This window comes from Sipha flava, unplaced genomic scaffold (genome assembly GCF_003268045.1).
Source record: "Sipha flava isolate LNK unplaced genomic scaffold, YSA_version1 78_pilon_pilon, whole genome shotgun sequence".
Lineage (NCBI taxonomy): Eukaryota > Metazoa > Arthropoda > Insecta > Hemiptera > Aphididae > Sipha > Sipha flava.
In genome coordinates, this window is record NW_020273619.1 from 785,031 (window position 1) to 803,629 (window position 18,599).

At 35.2% G+C, this 18,599-nt stretch overlaps 1 protein-coding gene across 2 annotated transcripts in view; it reads right to left on the reverse strand.

The window, feature by feature from the left end:
• The window catches only part of LOC112692890 (proteoglycan 4), a 126,435-nt gene that overhangs the window by 66,877 nt on the left and 40,959 nt on the right, over window positions 1–18,599 (reverse strand). The window contains exon 2 of one of the 2 annotated variants that reach the window (XM_025567706.1): window positions 5,787–5,963. The exons of the other annotated variant lie outside the window; for it this stretch is intronic. The gene's annotated coding sequence lies outside the window, so the exon portion shown is untranslated. The remainder of the gene's footprint in view (window positions 1–5,786; window positions 5,964–18,599) is intronic. 2 annotated transcript variants of the gene reach the window in all.

The window sequence follows — 18,599 nt, forward strand, 5'->3', positions numbered from 1 at the left end:
TAATAATTTATACAATTTTTTGCACCAATTCCATGCAAGGTTTTTAAAATTTTCTTTGTTACCAGTGATTATATTATGGGCAAAACGCATATAATACGATTCTTGTCTACGGATGACGTGCGAAGAGACGGAAAGATATTGGCAAGCGTACGAAAGTCGACCTATTTAGGTGGAAAATAAAAGCAACAAAACAAACGAAATAATGCGCTCACCGAGAGTATTATAATATTCATATCGCATAGGGATGAAACAAATTATTGATATAACATCGTCGTCATCGAGCCGACCGGAAATTACGTCGCATTGTCGTTTCGATTGCAAGCGCGCAGCAACAGTGTTGGTGCGGAAATAGTTTGTCGATCGAGAGAAGAGTGTTTATTCTTTGTTTCATATGAACGTCAATTTAAATCCATTAAAGCCGATTTATTCTTTAATATTATACTCTCGGCACGGAGATCATCATGTGGTGCTAAGATTATTAAGAAAATTTATATGTTCCTGCATAAAAAATAATGGCTGACTTGAAAACAAATTGGATTAAGATATTTAAATTATTTCATGTGAAATTATAGGATTGTTTGTTCAAATCAAATGATTAAAATAGATATAAATTAATTAGTTTAGAATTATAATTTTATAATTTTTTTTTTTTTTTTTGGTTTCAATCATTTTAGGTTAACACAAAAATAAAATCCTCAAAAAAAAAAGGAGTGATACGATTTGTAATGGTTGTTCTTGATTTTCGATCCATAACATTGTGTTATTATTATCACATATTAAAGATAACAGTGTTTATCCATTACATTTCTTTCCGTAAGTAAATCGTCCTATCAACGGCAATTTTTGATTTCGGATAAACGTTAAGAACACGGAATTTTTTCGTAGGTGTTCGAGATGAAATATATACGAAAATTAACTCTCAGCACCGACGGTCTGGCACGGGATAGCGAAATGAGTGGGTAGGAATAAATATTTCGCGAAAATCTTCTCCTCCTCGTATCTTCCTCCTCCGACGCAATTGCATTCCCGCGCTCGCAGTTTACACGAGTACACAACGTACGTGTATTATAACAATATGCCCACGTCGTGACCCTGCGCGGTTTAAATATACGTGATACCATGAAACCGGTTAGGTCACACGCGTGGTATATGTCATTTCGAGAGAAGAGAAAAAAAATAATAACAAAGAAAAAACCAGTAAAACGTGGATACGTGCAGGCGCGGACATATATGCTAATATGTAATTTTTTTTTTTCACTCGTGTTGTGGAAGACCGCCGACCACTGCACGGCGAACGCGGCTCGTACAGATCGTAAGAACAGGGTCCACAAGCATATTAAAATATTGAAGTCGTACGAAACCGATTTCGACTGGGAAGATCGCTGCTTTTTCGATCGGTCGTAACGTCTTCTCATACTCCGTCGATGAACGCTAAAAACTGTATCTCGACGGACAAAGCCGTCAACAACAGCGTAAACGGTTTCACCGGATCTCCGCGAAAAAATGGTTATTATTATTGAAATACGTACATTCTTATTTTTTACAGAAATTAAAATTATTTAAATGAATTGTTGCTATCGTAAATACACGGAATATAGTCAATAATTACTTCATAATAATACACTAATCGTCCGAGAAAAAACTGAACGTATATTACAAAATAATGCCTAAATTAAAACCTGTAAGACTATTTACATTTAATTACATTTAATATTTCTCCGCGGAGTGCCTGAGACTTGAGAGTATACTTGGTGTACCCGTGTGAATTTTTAAAATAATGTTAAGAGTACACAGCGAATATGTGTATATGTAGTATAACCTATGGGAGCACATCTGTGTATAGTAGGCACTCGTGTTATGTTATCATCCATTATAAACATTAGTGTTTATAATCAACGATGTTAAGTTAAATAACCGAACATGAAAATGATTAATATAATTCCGATGGATTCGACTTGATAACTTTTGGCGAGAGCACTTGGCGACATCGATAATGCGCAACAATATATCGTGGTTATCAATTCGAACTGAGCGTCTGTAACAGTACAGTTTCATGAATTCATATTAAAACGCTATGTAGACGGTGCTCGGCGAGACCGTTGAAAAAACAATTTTAAACTTTTGTGGTTTATATATAACGGCACCAATACAATGTATATAGTGCACGCACCATGTGTTTTCCGAGACGTATTTCGTCTTTGAATTTGCGCAAACAGTGGCGAAACTTTTCGGCGACACTTTTGTGGGATATTCGCTGAACATAAAGTAGCATGATATTAAAATAAAATAATATTAAATACCGGCCGCGGAATCAAAAATTTATATATCCTTTCGCTGGCGAATACAAATGAGCTCGAGCGTGCACGGTCTTACTCAGATTTTGTTCTGTACGTTATTTACATATTATTACGGTATATATTACGAATGCGTTTTACGACCGTAACTACGTTTCAGGTAGTCGCGCGTTAAAACCTGCTCAATTATTATACTTGATATGTTCACAGCTCAGCCTCTATGTAATATATTTATTACAGTTATTTCGGTGCATATGTAAATAACTAATAAGTTCATGCGGTGTTTCATAACGGAGATTTTAACTGGAAATTAAAAAAAAAAAATCAACGAAAACAGTATAAAAAGTATAATATTATTGTTTGAAGTGGTACGTTGCACTTCCGCGAACGATGTCATTATAATACAATCATATATAGGTATGCCTATTATATGTAGTATATATAATAATTTATTGTATTTTTATTAGAAATATAATCATACTTTTCCATTAAACAAGTTGTAAAAACCAGTCGGCGCAAACGAAAGTATACCCTAATGAAAACATCGTGACGTATTACTTTAGTACAACGCTATTTTTATACAACAATATAGCGGTTATATATTGTTTTGTTTGTGTTACGGGTATATTGTTCGATAAAAATGTAAACTTGCTTGATTGCATCATTATAGAATAATGTGAAAAGCAATAGTCAATTATTATAATATTATTAGGGTACGGATAAAAATCGAATACGTGTAAAACAAAAAACACCACGTACGGGTAGCAAGATATTGTATAAAAATATAACAATAAAAGTCATGCCCGTTATCCTCCTGCAGAGATATTTTGAAGCTATTTAAATAATTCAAGTACAATAAAAAATTATGAGTATTGTGAATTTAAAAAAAAAAAAAAAATACAAACAAATATTTGATATTTTTACACGCACAAGAGACGAACGGTCAGTAGAAACTACAAATGTGTTCGTTAAAATGCATTTGTACAGTCAAAAATTATGAAATTCAATTTATTAACGTTAAAGAGAGAAATTAGTGAAATCGTAAAGATTACTCGTCTACTCGCGAGGTCTCTGATTCGGCACTGTGTATAAAATAATTTACTCGAGTCGTTCGTTTCTTCCGACTAGCCGAAAAACTCGAAAAAAAACCTCCGATAAACATCACATGCCAAATCATTACTACAACATTCACGTGTACATGCGATTGTAATATAAAAGTATATTTTAGATATGCTCATGTCTTCAGAATAAGAGTCACACGATGATATACAGAGGGATTTTTAATGCTGTGACTATGCATTTCTTCAAATTATGATTTATTGGATACGTACGCGTACCGTATATAAGTCTATATTTTTCATTACATAGACTTGTTTAAATTGTTTAGGAGTAATAATATTCTGTGGCTTAACTTTTCCAACAGGAACATCATTGTGTTTTAACGCTACAAATAATTATTTAGTTATATTTTTTGAGACGTTCAACGCACCGAAGTCAATATTTGGACCGATACTGTTTTCGAAAAGGCACGCTAAAAAAAAAAAAATTATTCGGTATGATATTGTACGTTGACCGCCTGGCAGGAGTCATTAGAAAAACGTCTAGAAAGAACGCAGGACGGACGGCGTCGATAGTGAAAACCGTAGAAACAGTAACGCGGTGACAACACGGCTACAATATATTAACAACGTGTACCATATCGTATTTATAAGCGTACATAAGTAGGCACTGAGTGAATTTTTTTTTTTTTTTTTTTGGAATATTTCTATTTTATCTTTATTTACGTCCACGACAATTAACCTACATTATGCGTTTATAATACACCCATTCCGTACACATTATTATCGTTATCGTTACAGGTATTATAATGTATTATACACATCGGTGTGATAAATTGTGCGTGTTCGTAATGTTTTTTTAATGACATATCATGTACACGCGCTGTTGTACACGAATCGCTCGCGTACGCATCACGTACGAACCACAATGAATACACCGAGCCGCGGTACTCGGTCGGCGATCGGAGTTGAGAAAACATTCGTCTCGATAACCGTCGACGTGCCGAAACGGGATCGTACAGGTGTCGGTCGTTAGATTAGCGGTACAAATATACCGTGGGCATTACGAGAGTCCACATTTTAGGGTAGCAAAGTTTATTTTTAGAAAGTGAAAAAATAATTTTTTTACAGGTTTAAAATGATATACTATCTAATCATCCATATTGGAATTATCACAGAATATAATTATTTTAGATACAATCACAACAATAAAGTCTATGCACAGACTAGAATAATAAACATTTTTAAAATCTATGACTTTTTTTGGGGTAACAAAAAGATACCCTTGCTACACCACAAACATTTCTGGGGTAGCAAAGATATCCCTCGATACCCTTAATGACGCCTATGCCCCATACCGTTCACATCTATTATCTTGACCACAGCGGATCGCTTCACAATTGTTCCACGCAAAGTTGCAAACGTATTTAACATGGATGTCTTTAGTGTGTTCAATTTCACGGTGCTGCCTGCACTCTCAGAAGCATATATTTTATGCGGTTTCGACTGTGCCCAGTAACCAGTAACCACGTGTCCAGTAGCTTTTATTACAACTCGAGTTACTGTTGTTTTTAAACCATTCTCGAACAGTCCAAACGTATTTTACCCACTGGGGATTACATGAATCAATTTCTAACTTAATATTAAAAGTGCGTATCAACTAGTACGTAATCTTGAATTGAAAAAAATTATAAAATACCAGCATGCCGCCTGACTTGAATACACTAACCTATACCTATTAGGTATATAATTTCCAGGATACCTATTATGACCACATAATTTCGTCTGGGGTTTTTTTTCTTACCGTAATTATACGCTTGTATTTCATAATAATAATAATAATAATATTACCTTCGGCCCGGTTGAACGGGTGCACGTGATAATGACACGTCATTATGTGTATGTATATAATGTTATGCTACATCACCCGGACATTAAAATAATATACAGGCTTCCGATTAATTTCGTTTTCGATGGCTAACCCTGGGGAAAACGCACGTGATGTTCCTAATATTTTAATTGCTTATACTAGCAGTATAGTACTCACACTACCGGTAATAATGTAAACCACGTCGGACAAAATTATAATTAAAATATATATGTATAATAAACGTAAATATTTACGAGTACAAACATTTTATTTGTCAAGTTAAGTACTTGAACTTGATTCAAAAAATTTTACGAAAACGAATACTCGTTTACATCTAGATATTTGGTGGGGGAGGGCACCGCCGAACGAAAATCGGTCGTGAGAGCGGTTTGTTTTCTTTTGAAACAGAGTATAGTTAAATATTTTTATGTGTTAAGTATAAAAACACACGATTAGTTTACGTTTTAACTAATATCTCAATTTCATAAAATATGTGACCGGTGACGTTTCTGCAATCATCGATTCATATGTGTTTCGGGTAATATTGATTTGGAAAATATCTACCTATTTACCCGTCTCCCGAAGAATTTAAGTTTCTTTTTTCTCACTGGACTTTCAAGTTAGTAGAGAAAACCACTACGGGATTGTATCTTTCTTCGTGTTTCCAATAAGAACTGGAGGACATCGCTTTCGTGCAAGTCATGAGTTTTGAGCACCGGTCGAAATACACGAAATACATACCTGCAACAGATATAACAAATTCGTTCATTTTACATTGTCATAATATTTACATGTTTACTTACAAATAAAATAATAATGTACAAGCATGGTTTAGTTACTATTACCGAAGTGTTATTGTAGTGAAAACAATTATCAAAATAATATTTTCCTATTTTATAAAATGTTTATAGTTGTTTTGTTTCAGCTCTATTATAGTACGTATTTTTAAATCATTATTACCACTGCCGCTTAGCGATTATGTTTATAAATAATTAATAAAACTGCAATATCTTTATAAAATAATCAGTTTCTTTACCACTTGAGTTTTAAACATTTACCGCATGTTTCAAGTAAACTTTTATTGAAGTCCAGATTTATATACAATAAAAAATTATAAAATAAGCAGATTTATATCATAAATTTGCAAAAAAACATATGTGTTTAAGGGTACAATACTATTCATATTAAATTATAAGCATGAGGTAATAAAAATCGCTTTCTATTTTTCGAATTAAAAACTCCTATGATTATCTCATAGCATACATTCGTATTTGGAAAAAACTTCTTTCCACGTTTCAAGATACAATTGATGCTTATTTAAAACTAGATAAATCTTTAACTGACAACTTTCGTCTTCTTTAAATTTTATTACCTAACTCTTTATTATACTGTAGATATTTTTCGAAGTAGAATATCTACAATTTTTTTACGAAATAAACATTTGCAATTTTAGGTCTAGCGAAATATACAAATATATAAAGAGATACATTTTGTTGAAGATATTTAATTATAAAGGTACTTTAAACATATTTTGTAAGATAGAACTACAATGGTTATTATTATTATTATAATTGTAGAATATGCAACATTTATGCAAACTGTCCAAAAATATACAAAAACATGAAAAAAAAAAAAATAAAAATTTAACTATAGAATCTACATATTACGAAACGTCGAAATATATGATCAAAAATATTCTAAGTAAATTGTAGAATAATAAGAATTTGTATATAAATCTGGGCGTTGAATATCGCTGATAGAGGATTAAAAAAAAATGTTCGTTTCTAATTTTTAAATATGTAAAAAAAAAGGAAAATTCCATAAAAACGATTCCATTTCAGTTCAAACAACTTTTGTTTATCATTCGGATTAACAAGATTTGTTTATCGAGTATAGAACAAAATGTACCGATGAACGAGTCGTAACACTGATCACTGCAACGCCGGGGTAGGATATTTAGACGCAGGATATTTTAGTCACCAGTACTCGTTTGTGAACCTTGTAAATATGATAATACGTGCAATATATGAACGTAACGTTACAGCGCATGCTATACACATTTCACAGCTCAAATAGAGAGATAGATACACGTAAAGATAGAGATTAGGAGGGTGAGTGATAAATAGAAAGAAGGAAAAAGCGCTCAATCAAATAAGTGTATTACGTTTTGTTTTTACGGCGTCCGTAAACTCGGATACAACTCGCCTCCATCGAATTCCCTACGGCACTATAACTAGCGCGCATTCACTTATTCACTCGCATCTCGTTCTGTACGCACATCCACCTTTTGCCTCATCGCACCACCACAACCGATTGACGGTGTCGATAAGAACACTGAATACATCGATGGCGGAAGAGTTACACATTTGTACTCCGAAAGTATAAGTTCACTGCGAACCCGCGAGTGTGATCGTAAGAAATAAAACATAACGGGTAACATACCCCTACACACGATGATAATATACCTGCCGATGCGCTCGCAACGTAATACAATTTTTCTCGTTCGGTAACGTAGACGAATTAAGTACGCAATAAATGTGTTGTAGAATGCGAATCACGTACTTACGGATATCTTTGCATAAACGAGAAATATCACCTAGTGATCGTTCGAGGGAGAAGCGGCAATGGAAATATCCTTCTTCCATACCGGTGTCTATGTCAGGACTACTAGAAAACAAAATTTGGTATCAGAAATCCAAATCAATCGATTAGAATTGCAATCGCCCACATGGAATAGATAACTATCGATTGCATGCAATTGAAGAACACGAAAACGTTTGTGCGTGTATTGTACCGCGGGAAATCGAAACAGGGCACGGACATTTGTGTTTCTTAATTTTTTGCAATTATTCATTACAAGGATGTGTGATGGATTCGTTTCAAATGAGACCGAAAACAATGATCGCCCACCAGAATTAATAATGTGAACGCACTCGAAGGATGAGTGATTCGCACGCTACGAGAAATTACGATTATACAATCGCCCAAGGTTTGCATGATAGTAACGTGATAATCTGTTGTTTGCCAACTTCTCGACGACAATTATAAATATTAGTCACTTTATATGCACATCTAGCAACGAAAGCAAAAAAATCAGGTCATACACAAGCGCGTCGATGCAATATCGATCAATAATATGATAACATTAGGGACATAGAAATAGACAAAGAAATGTGTGCAGTTACAACCCTCAATGATTTCGGTCAAGTTTAATATTATATCACAATAATAATATTTAAAAAGATATAAAGAATAATGAAAAACTACATAACTGACACCACTGAATATTAAATTCGATATATACTATATAGAATAAATTAAAAAATTAAAACACTTTTTACGGTCGAAGAAGATTTATTTTTATTTTTTTTTCTAGTTGCTCATTAATAATTTACTGATAAAAAAATATACATATTGCAGTTTGAGCATAATACACCCCCCGATGAAAATGTTTTATGCACGCTCATGGACAGAAATCCTCTTCCAACTCCGTTCATCCCGAAAATGAAAATCGATCGTTAGCGTATTTTTACGTATCTGCGAACAGCCCTCGTTGGATATTAATTTTTTATTAAATTATAGTATTACTATTAATTCTTTCCGACTCGAATACAAATATTCAACGTACACGTACGTGTAAATATATAAGTGTTTTGTTGTGCTAGACTGGTGTAATATATTATAAAGTATTTGTCAGGTGCCAGTACAACTGTACAACAGTAGATGCGCTATACGGCTGTTGGGGTCCAGAATTTTAATTAAACAGTTCCGCGGGTTTGTCTTAGAATCCCCGCACGTTCAATCAACGGGACAAGCATGCGCGGTGGGTGGGCTAAGTCGAATCGCGTTCGCTTCGAGTCCACAGCAAGACGGGCTTAGACGTTCAATTTCAGCCACGTATGAGACGCGTGCCCAGTGCAGTGTACACGTATATGGTTTATATGAGCGTCGACAAAATCCCGACCATAAACCTCGCCTGGTCCTCCTACTCTTACTCCTGCTCCGACTCTTCTTCCTCTCCCTTGTTGTCGTCGTTATCCTATATAAGCTTACCATCACTATATAATATATATATATATATATATATATATATATACGTCTATGTATATTAACCCATGGCGAGAGGACGAAATCGGATTTCGGATCATTAAGCACGCAGGATATGTGTGTGTGTGTGTTTGTGTGTACAGACGATTGCTTTATCGCGGAGTTTGTGAAAACCAAATTGGTACGTACGTATACATACAGTATATATACGACTCCTTGTAAAAAGAATTGAACACACACGCGTGCCAGCACTGATGTGCACGCACTTTACTCGACTTCGGCGCACACACGAACGCGTGAAGGTGGACGTTTTCGTATTCCGGTGATGGTGCGTGTAGCTACGATGAGAGACCGGGGGAAGAAGAAGGGAAAAAAGGTCACACAATAATATAGATCGAATTTGTCGTAGGCGAGTGGGGGTGATTGAGAGAAATAGAGACGAAGATAATAAGGGAGCAGAGAGAGAGAGATAGAGAAAGAGGGAAAACGAATAAAGAAAAACGATGTGCGCGCGTGTGTGTGAATATATATACGTGTGTATCAAACAAATTGTATTGTATGTATATAAAAGAAAATAAAGGGGGAAAAAACACTTTTGGACCAACAATTGGCCAGCAGTCGATTTTACGGTTGTTAGACAGCCGCATTAGCCGTCCTGTTTATATGGGCAGAACGCGTACACACATATTTATACGACAAGTGCCTATATCTGCAGGAGCGAAGGAAAATAAGAAAAAAAAAATTAACTATATAGAGACTGAAAATAAACCATCGTGTACGTAATGACACCGCAAACGAGCATCTATACTGTGTTACATGACGTGCAATCGTGTAATATATTGTATATATTTAAATCAAATCGACGCATGAACAAAGCATTACGTATATAATAATATATCACTAATAATATATTGCTAAATTATTATTATCACACGATTAATGGTGTCGTGATCGTGATCGAACTGACACTAGATTGACATTTGATAGTGTAAAGGGAGCAATGCACCGAGGCCTTGAAGGCATGAAGATTCTTCAGATATTTATACGAGAAAGGTGAGTACCACGTAAAGGAATGGAAAAAAAATATGTTAATCATTTTTGTTAATACTTAATGTTACGAAATCATATTTTGATTAAAATTTCAACTTCGATTATACTTTTCAAAAGATTAAGGTTGTATTTGGACGGTGGAAAGAAAAATAAAACGTGTGAAAGTCGAAAAATTAATAAGTTGTCGAACCTTGATATTTTATTCAATTGCTCATATGTGAGCTTATAACTTACTATTATTTATTGCCTTTTACTATTTTCTTTTTAATACAAAAAATGATCCTTAACCATTCGCGACTTGAGCACCGTGTTAGATACCGTGTCCAAAGTTATCTCTTAGGAAATTAATTTTCAGCGGTATTGCTTATAATTGGAAAAATCGACGGGGAGAAATTAGCAAAAATTACAAGATAAACGTTCTCACAGAATCTGACTCGGGGGTTTTCAATTCATGACAGCTTTCAATGAAGTGTTATTCATAAAAACTAGGACGATATTTAGTCAACAACGTTGAATTACCGCTCGTCGACACAATGCAATCCGATTGTATAATGAAAATTATTATTATTATAAAAGTTATTTTTATAGTTATCACCGAAGATTTTAGTCCATTGCATTAAATAATTAAAATGAAAAAAAATCGACTTTCCGTCATATGAAAATGATAAATCCGCAGTGCTCACCTAATGTATAATGGCATGCAGTACCAATTACCGCTAAGATACAGTATATATTATTATAATTAATATATCATAATATCATTAAATACAAACTACGACTGTTAAATAACCACACGAACAAAAAAAATAAAAAACAAATAAGGAAAATAAATAACAAATACACGTGCATTTCTCAAGGAACTGCTGCACTCGAGACAAGGACAAATAGGTACTGTGGATAACAACAGGACGCGACAGGACAAACGTAACAGATGGATTTAAGCGGACACCTATTATTCATTTTTTTTTTCTTTTCGGCCCCGTATATTATGTTACAAAAGTGTATATTATCATTCGAGTGTACGTTTTATACCCATTGCCGCCGGGTGGCCTTCCGGTCGTTTTTTTTTTTTTAGCACGGTGCAAGAAACCTATTTTCTTCTTTCTTCTGATTTATTATTGTTTCTTATATATTCTATATACGGTCGTACGGTCAACGGAATCGGACGACGACCATTCCCGAGGGCTCTCGAGAAAACACCTTTCCGCATAGTAAATAATAAATAATGATATAACGACAACGACGAGGCGACGAAATATTATTACTGGAGTCAATATTATTACCATGCCAAACATTTCTGTACAAGATTGTGCGTAATAAAGTATACTGTTTAAAAGGTTTTGTATCATTACTACTTGTTTCGCGTGGACAGGGTCATATATTTTTGTATGAGTTGATGGTAGGTTGGGTGAGGAAAAGGTTTATGAAAAAATGAAATGGTACGCATTTCCATCAGCGATTGTGCGAAAAACATCGGACGCCGCTGCAGTTGTGTTAGAGCTTATAAAATATACATATCATATTCCGAAATCAAATTCAACGTTTTCGCAGATATATTACAGTAAGGGTTGTATTATATTTTTATACCTTCTCATTCGCTAAATGACATCTCGACAGAACTCTCTCCAACTTCGTTTGAGTAGTCGTTATCGAACCTCCGGACCGGATCTATGCGCATAAATGAATGCAAAAATGTATTTTGTGCCACGTGGTTGGCATGTGAAATGTATTTTATTTTATATATGAAGTTCAGTGTACATGTTATTATCCGTCTACCATGTGTTACCGTGACGAGGGGAAGTAGATTTGAGATCGGATAATGATAAATCATCGATATTAAGATACAAGATTCGTGTCGGTTGAAGTTACCTTATTGATTTTAATTTAGATGAACAACGAATTGAGATTATTAATAATTAATGGTGACATTACTACTCATAACATATGCATACAGAAGTAAATTTATGTTGAGAAGGAATAACGTAGCGATTTCCCTCCCCTCGGGATTTTTTTATCCCAATTGTATTTACTATTAATGATATAGGTATATTGTCATAAAGATGTACATAATGGATATTTATAAACATTTACTATCGAATACTATGTATGTCTAAAGGTACCATGTTTTATGATAATAAATACTAGTATAATATAATAGTATTAATATTATTCCTATTTTCTCTTATTCCCTTAAACAAGCTTCAGATCCACAACTGTATGCGTGTTGTAGAAAAAAAATATGTTGAGCAAAGATTAAAAATGTATGTTCGAGTTCACACTTGAAAAATGTTGAAAATTAGTTTTTTCAAATGTTTGTTTTCATCAAAATTGCCAAGAATACGAGTGGAAACTATGAAACGCGAATCACAATACAGAAACGCACATGATGTATGGTTGATACGTACAAAAATGGGACTTAAATAAAAAGTATATGAAATTACTCAGAAAAGTCAATAGATATTTTACTACTAGATTAGCATTCACCAACTAAAAAAACAATATTTCGGGACACGTTGATGAATTCGAGAAGAGTAATAATGTCTCGTCGATGACATGATGTTTCCATCGATGCACCGTATATTATACAAATATTACTATATACTGTACAGTGTACAGTATAATATTATTATATAATTATGATACACGTCACGCACCGTATGACGGACGCGTCAATAATTTCCCACGGGACGTTGGATGGTGGATGGGGCGGTTCGAACGTTTAAAGTCGTAAACAAAAATTCCCTTGATCGTGATTATTTAGATCGCGAGACAATCATAAGGATTCAATACGACGAAGTCATCATCGAAATAGGATATTATTTATTCGTACTCACAAATCGTGCGCAAACGGTTAATAATAATGAAAGGTAATATTATATCGTTTACGTACCAAAATGTGGCGTTGATAACACCACCCCAGAACCGATTTATCGGTTCGATCAAGACTTTTGGCGACAGGCAAACGTGATCAACGTGTAAGTAAGTATACGTGTAAGTATACGTATAACGGTGAGGGAAGTAGTTCAAATTATTTTCGTTTACAAGTGGTAAGAAAAATTATTTACGAAAATTGTCAATAACTAGCTAGATAATCACGGCGAAAAAAGGATGCGATATAATATTGTGATTGTGACAATGTACGTATTTCGTCCTACTGGCCTCGACATTCTTCCTGCATATGGAATAAATTCGCTATAAATGTGTCTTTATTAAATTATATTTTTTTTTCTATCAACATTCTTAAGCTTAAGATTGCCTCTCTCGCGCCTTTGTTCCTTCTGAACCCAAATTGCTCATCGCTTAACTCTTTTTCTACTATGTTCTCGATTAGGATGCATATTATTTTTATTAAGATTTTGGCTGCGTGTGTCCTATTGATCTGAATTCATTACATTTATCAACAGTTACTTTTTTAGTTATAATGCTCTCCTTGAAATCTATGGGAATCTCTCTCGTAGTGCATATATCATTCACACAATTTTAAATTACCAAGTTGTCCTATTTATATTTAAGTAAACAGACAAGAAGAATATAACGATGAGGGACGGGATAAACGTACGTAAATTATGCATACTATTATGCGTGAATATACAAAATTGTGCAAAATAAAATGTTACTAACTATTAAATGTTATAAAAACATACTTACTATAACGTTACGGTACACTCGTGAACAAATAAAATATGCATATTTTACGCAACTATTCAATGACATGTACATACCCCGGAATATGGAGAAAAATTAAGTTCACCATTGCGTGAATCCGGGGTATATAAGCGTTCCAAACGTCGTCAGCTTTTGGTATTTGGGTAATAATTAAGTTTTTACGGGAACACGATCGAGAAATTTCCGCCAGTACGCACTACATTTTCTTATTCATGCACGATAACCCGAACGATTCGAGCAATGCCGCCGCCGAAGTAATCTGCTCGGAGAGTCGAAAAGTACCTGGTTGTGAGGGAAGGGAGGGATATTAAAATATTCCGAACGTTCAGCCGCGCGTGTTTAGCGTTTCTCCGTTTGGCGAGATAACTCGAGAGATCTTCTGCAGTACTGTTTTCCGCTCTACGTGTGCACGTCGTTTAATAATATACCATACGTATTTTATGTAAGTTAAAGATTTCAAATGCGTTGAGGAATTAACGTCCAACATAATATAATAACAAAATTACACGTTATCAGTTTCCAAAAATTCCATCGAAATTACGCGTTTGAGTTGCCCAATGTTTACGATAGTATAAGATGATACTATTACTATTACTGTATTATGGTTAATCCTTGTCAAGACAAACCGTTTGTACATCGGATCATGTAGTATATTCTATAGTTACGACTAAATTATTATGCGGATACGCGCAGCGCTGTCTTCGTTTCTGCGACTTTTGACGAAAACTGATTATCATTGCCGCTGCTTGCCAATTCTCGGTAACCATAATATATTATACAAAATTATCAATAATGTGTTCCTTACGAAAACCATATCGGGATAAAAGTAACCGAACGAATGGTATGAATTGCAAGAGAGGAAATAATATTCAAAACAATACAACATAATGTCTAACGTATGATGTTCAAAATACATTAACTAGTAAAAATATTTAAAAAACGAAATTTAGACATTTTTAAAATGTACTATAATGAAAATAAGATATTGGTATATGTAAATTAAAATCGAATGTAATTACTGATATTATTTTTTTCATCACCGGATGAAACGTATATGTTACTCGTAAAAATAATGGGGAAAAAGATTTTTTAACTAGCATGTTATTAAAACTTTGGAAACGCATGGAAACCTTTTCAAAATACGGCGATAAATACGGAAATAAGTGTTTAAAAAGTACTTGAAATATACTATTGGGAAGTATCATATGCATGCATTATTTGCATGGTTTTTTCTCTTCGACCACATCCGCCCCATTCTTAGCGTTAATATACATATGCAATGATAGCGTCTATAAATATCATTGTAGGTCGATCGTAGCCATATAGTAAACCAACGTTCAAGTATAGGTTTTTTTTAAATCGTTGGAAGGTTATTTTTAAATTTCCTATTTTTAATTCCACGACGTTTTGCACAACCGCAAATCGAAATTGTCTGGAGATCGAAACCGCATAAATAAACGTATATACGAGCGTGAACTGTTGAACGAAACGTGAGCTATGCGTCATTGATCCTTATTCCTAACCATTATATACATTTTTAAGAAACGCACTTGGTGCATTGTAGCCAAATCTGAGTGCACGGTTAAAAATCGAATATCTGGAAAAAGGGATGGAGGACAAAGTTTAAGCATGAAAATATATACGTATCAATAAGAATTAAATATATATATATATATATATCACATTTGTTCTGTAAATTTAAAATCATTGTAAAATGTGAACTCAATAAAGTATACTTTTTACAATAAATATAATAAGTTTTTTAAATTGTAAAATCTGTACGTCTCTCGACGTATTGTTTTTAGCTCAGCGACCGCTGCGTATTGATTAACATTTTATGTTTGTCGAACATCTCCGTCAAATTTTATGATGTACGATCTCATCAAAGGAACTATACAGAACGTAAATGAAGACTATGTAAAATGTAATGGATTTAAATTAGGATCAGAATTGCTTTCAAGGCAGGTATAGGGTCAGTATATAAAATCCGTCTCCTGTTTTTCCAGTAAACGGACATTTTAAATGGTAGTAACTACGTCCGTCACGAAAGCCCTTTGACACGCACACCTTCGCAATTTGGTTCAAAGTTTCACAATTTTGTATTTTTGAGTCGGAAAACCCAATATTAATAAAAGCAGTCTGTTGCATAGAAAAACCGCGGTGCATACGCTATTTTCAAAGAAATCATTGAAGTTGTTCGGAAAGCGTATAATATGCACGCGCACATATTATATATTATACCATTACTGTTCGCCATCGCCCGGCTATGTGTTTGTCTTCACTGTTTGCATGAGACTATCGCTATAAGTACCTACGTCGAGTTCAAATAAAACAAACTTTATTTTATTAACTTCCCGTCGATTTATTTAAATTGGCCTTAAATGCGTGCACAAAAAGAGCACCTCCCACTATTGCAGTGGTGACACGCTACGATGACAGTGCGTGACGATTTTCAGTCGAACACCACTCTTTGTTCTTTCATCCTACATTCAGTGCAGGTTTTTTTTAAGTTTACAATTTTTCTCGCCAATGTTATACTTAAGACGCGGAATGCTCAAAAGAGGACTGCAGAACATGAACAATTCAAAATATTATATGGAGTTTAATAAAACATTTAACTATTTGAGCGTACCGGCTAAAACAGAGTTTCAAGGTGATAACGATTTATAAATCGATAAACCGGTGTTAAACAAAACAGCAAGAATCTACTGAACATCTATTATTTCCGGATATCGATAGTGTTTTCCGTTCGGTATCGCGATAAGATCGGGAAAGTTTTTCTCGTAGTATAATTGCCGGCGGACATTTCGGAATACGACTTGTGCATATGTATACATATATATATATATATATATTATCTCGGTGTCTTGTGAAAATATTTCTCGAAACTTTTTAAAAACTGCGGCCCTCCATCGTCAGATAAACATAGTAGTACAATGTATATATAGTAAACGGGAAGATGCGAGTTTATTAAAGAACTCTGGTTAACTGAATACGCCGGTCGACGGTCGATTTATCGCGCGTTCCACCATCACCGCCTACCCTTTCACATTTCGTTTATGCGAAACCACCGATTCCCCCGTTCCGCCGACGTGCAACCCTCGGCGAGAAGACGGCCGTCTATTGCGAAAAGGCCGCGCCACACCGCGCGATCGTAAAAGTTTTTAAGAAACGAATGTGCGCCCGGAGGAGTTAATATTGCGGGCGCCAGATGTGGGCTAAGACTTCGTCGACGATTTCATTTCGCCGTCGCCCTCACGCCCGTTCCACCTCGGGTTCGACGCGATTTCGAAACGCTAATGTCGCTACGCACTTCATCTCGCTGCCGCACTCTCACGCCACACTCTCCCCCCCCCTACCCCGCGGTGGCGCCGTCGTCGTCGTTGAAACCGTTACCGGCGGTGCAGTCATCTATTAAACATTGACGTCCTCTCGCGGCAAACTAAAAGTCCGCGTTTCGCGGGCGACGATAAAAATAAAAACGGTCAACTGCCGTCGTCGTCGCGACGGCAATATAAGTTTTCCCACAGTCTCGTCCGCGAAACGTGCTCGTCCACAGATAGATAAGTCTCGCGTACAACATAAAATGCTATCGGGGCGGGTGTATCCGGACGAGAGTCAACCGTCTCCGTAACCAGTAAAAGTACCAAAAGTTCCTTCCTCCGCGGTCGACTCGACATCTTAAAACAGTGCGATCCGTCGTGTACGAGCACCATCGAAAATCGACTAGGTTGTATGTGCGGGCGGACAATTGTACACGCTTGATCGACGCGATGTTCGAGTATTCACCGTGAAAATCATCTATCCTCGATCACGCAACACGGCGTTCGTTGAGTTTCGTTTGCACGGAAATTAACGTCATAACGTACAATTATTATTACACATTCAATGTTAAGCTCGCGCGCGAAGGCGTTAATACTATACAGAGGTCAATGTCGATGCGATGGTAACAATAATATTATGCTATCCGTGAACAAACGAAGGGAGAAAATATGTTACCAACGTTTCGTTTATGCGACTATGGCGAAGACCACGATATCGATAATGAATGCTATGCTATTACGTATAATGTTTTTAAAGTAAAACGGTTTTGGTGTTTGATGTCCATAGGTCATTGGGATTCGATAACCGTCAGTCAACGTGCACAGTATAAAATATAATATTTAATGCTCGCTTGACCCGTATTACATCGGTAAGAAAGATAAATAACGTCGAATCGCCAAGGTCCGATTCGTCAGTTATTACGTGACAGCGTCCGTCACATTAGCAGCAGTAGTAACGATTCGTTGTCACGGGAGCCACGTGGATTAATTTTTTTTTTTTTTTTTTTTTTTTTATACCTATCTGTAATACGTTTTAATTGATTTATTATTCAAACTCTCGGCACCAACGAACTTCCTCCGTTTCAAAATCGTTTGGGCATGGCATTCGACAAGGACGCAACCGTTCTACAGAAATATATTGGTGTTGGTCCGGCACCCACAGCATTCTAGCGCATGTTATAAAATATATTTTACATAATTCAAAGAGTTATCTATTCAACCGTTACGCATTGAAAATCATAATCCGGTCGGATGTGTTTTGAGTGTTCAGGAAGTGAACAATTTTGTACAA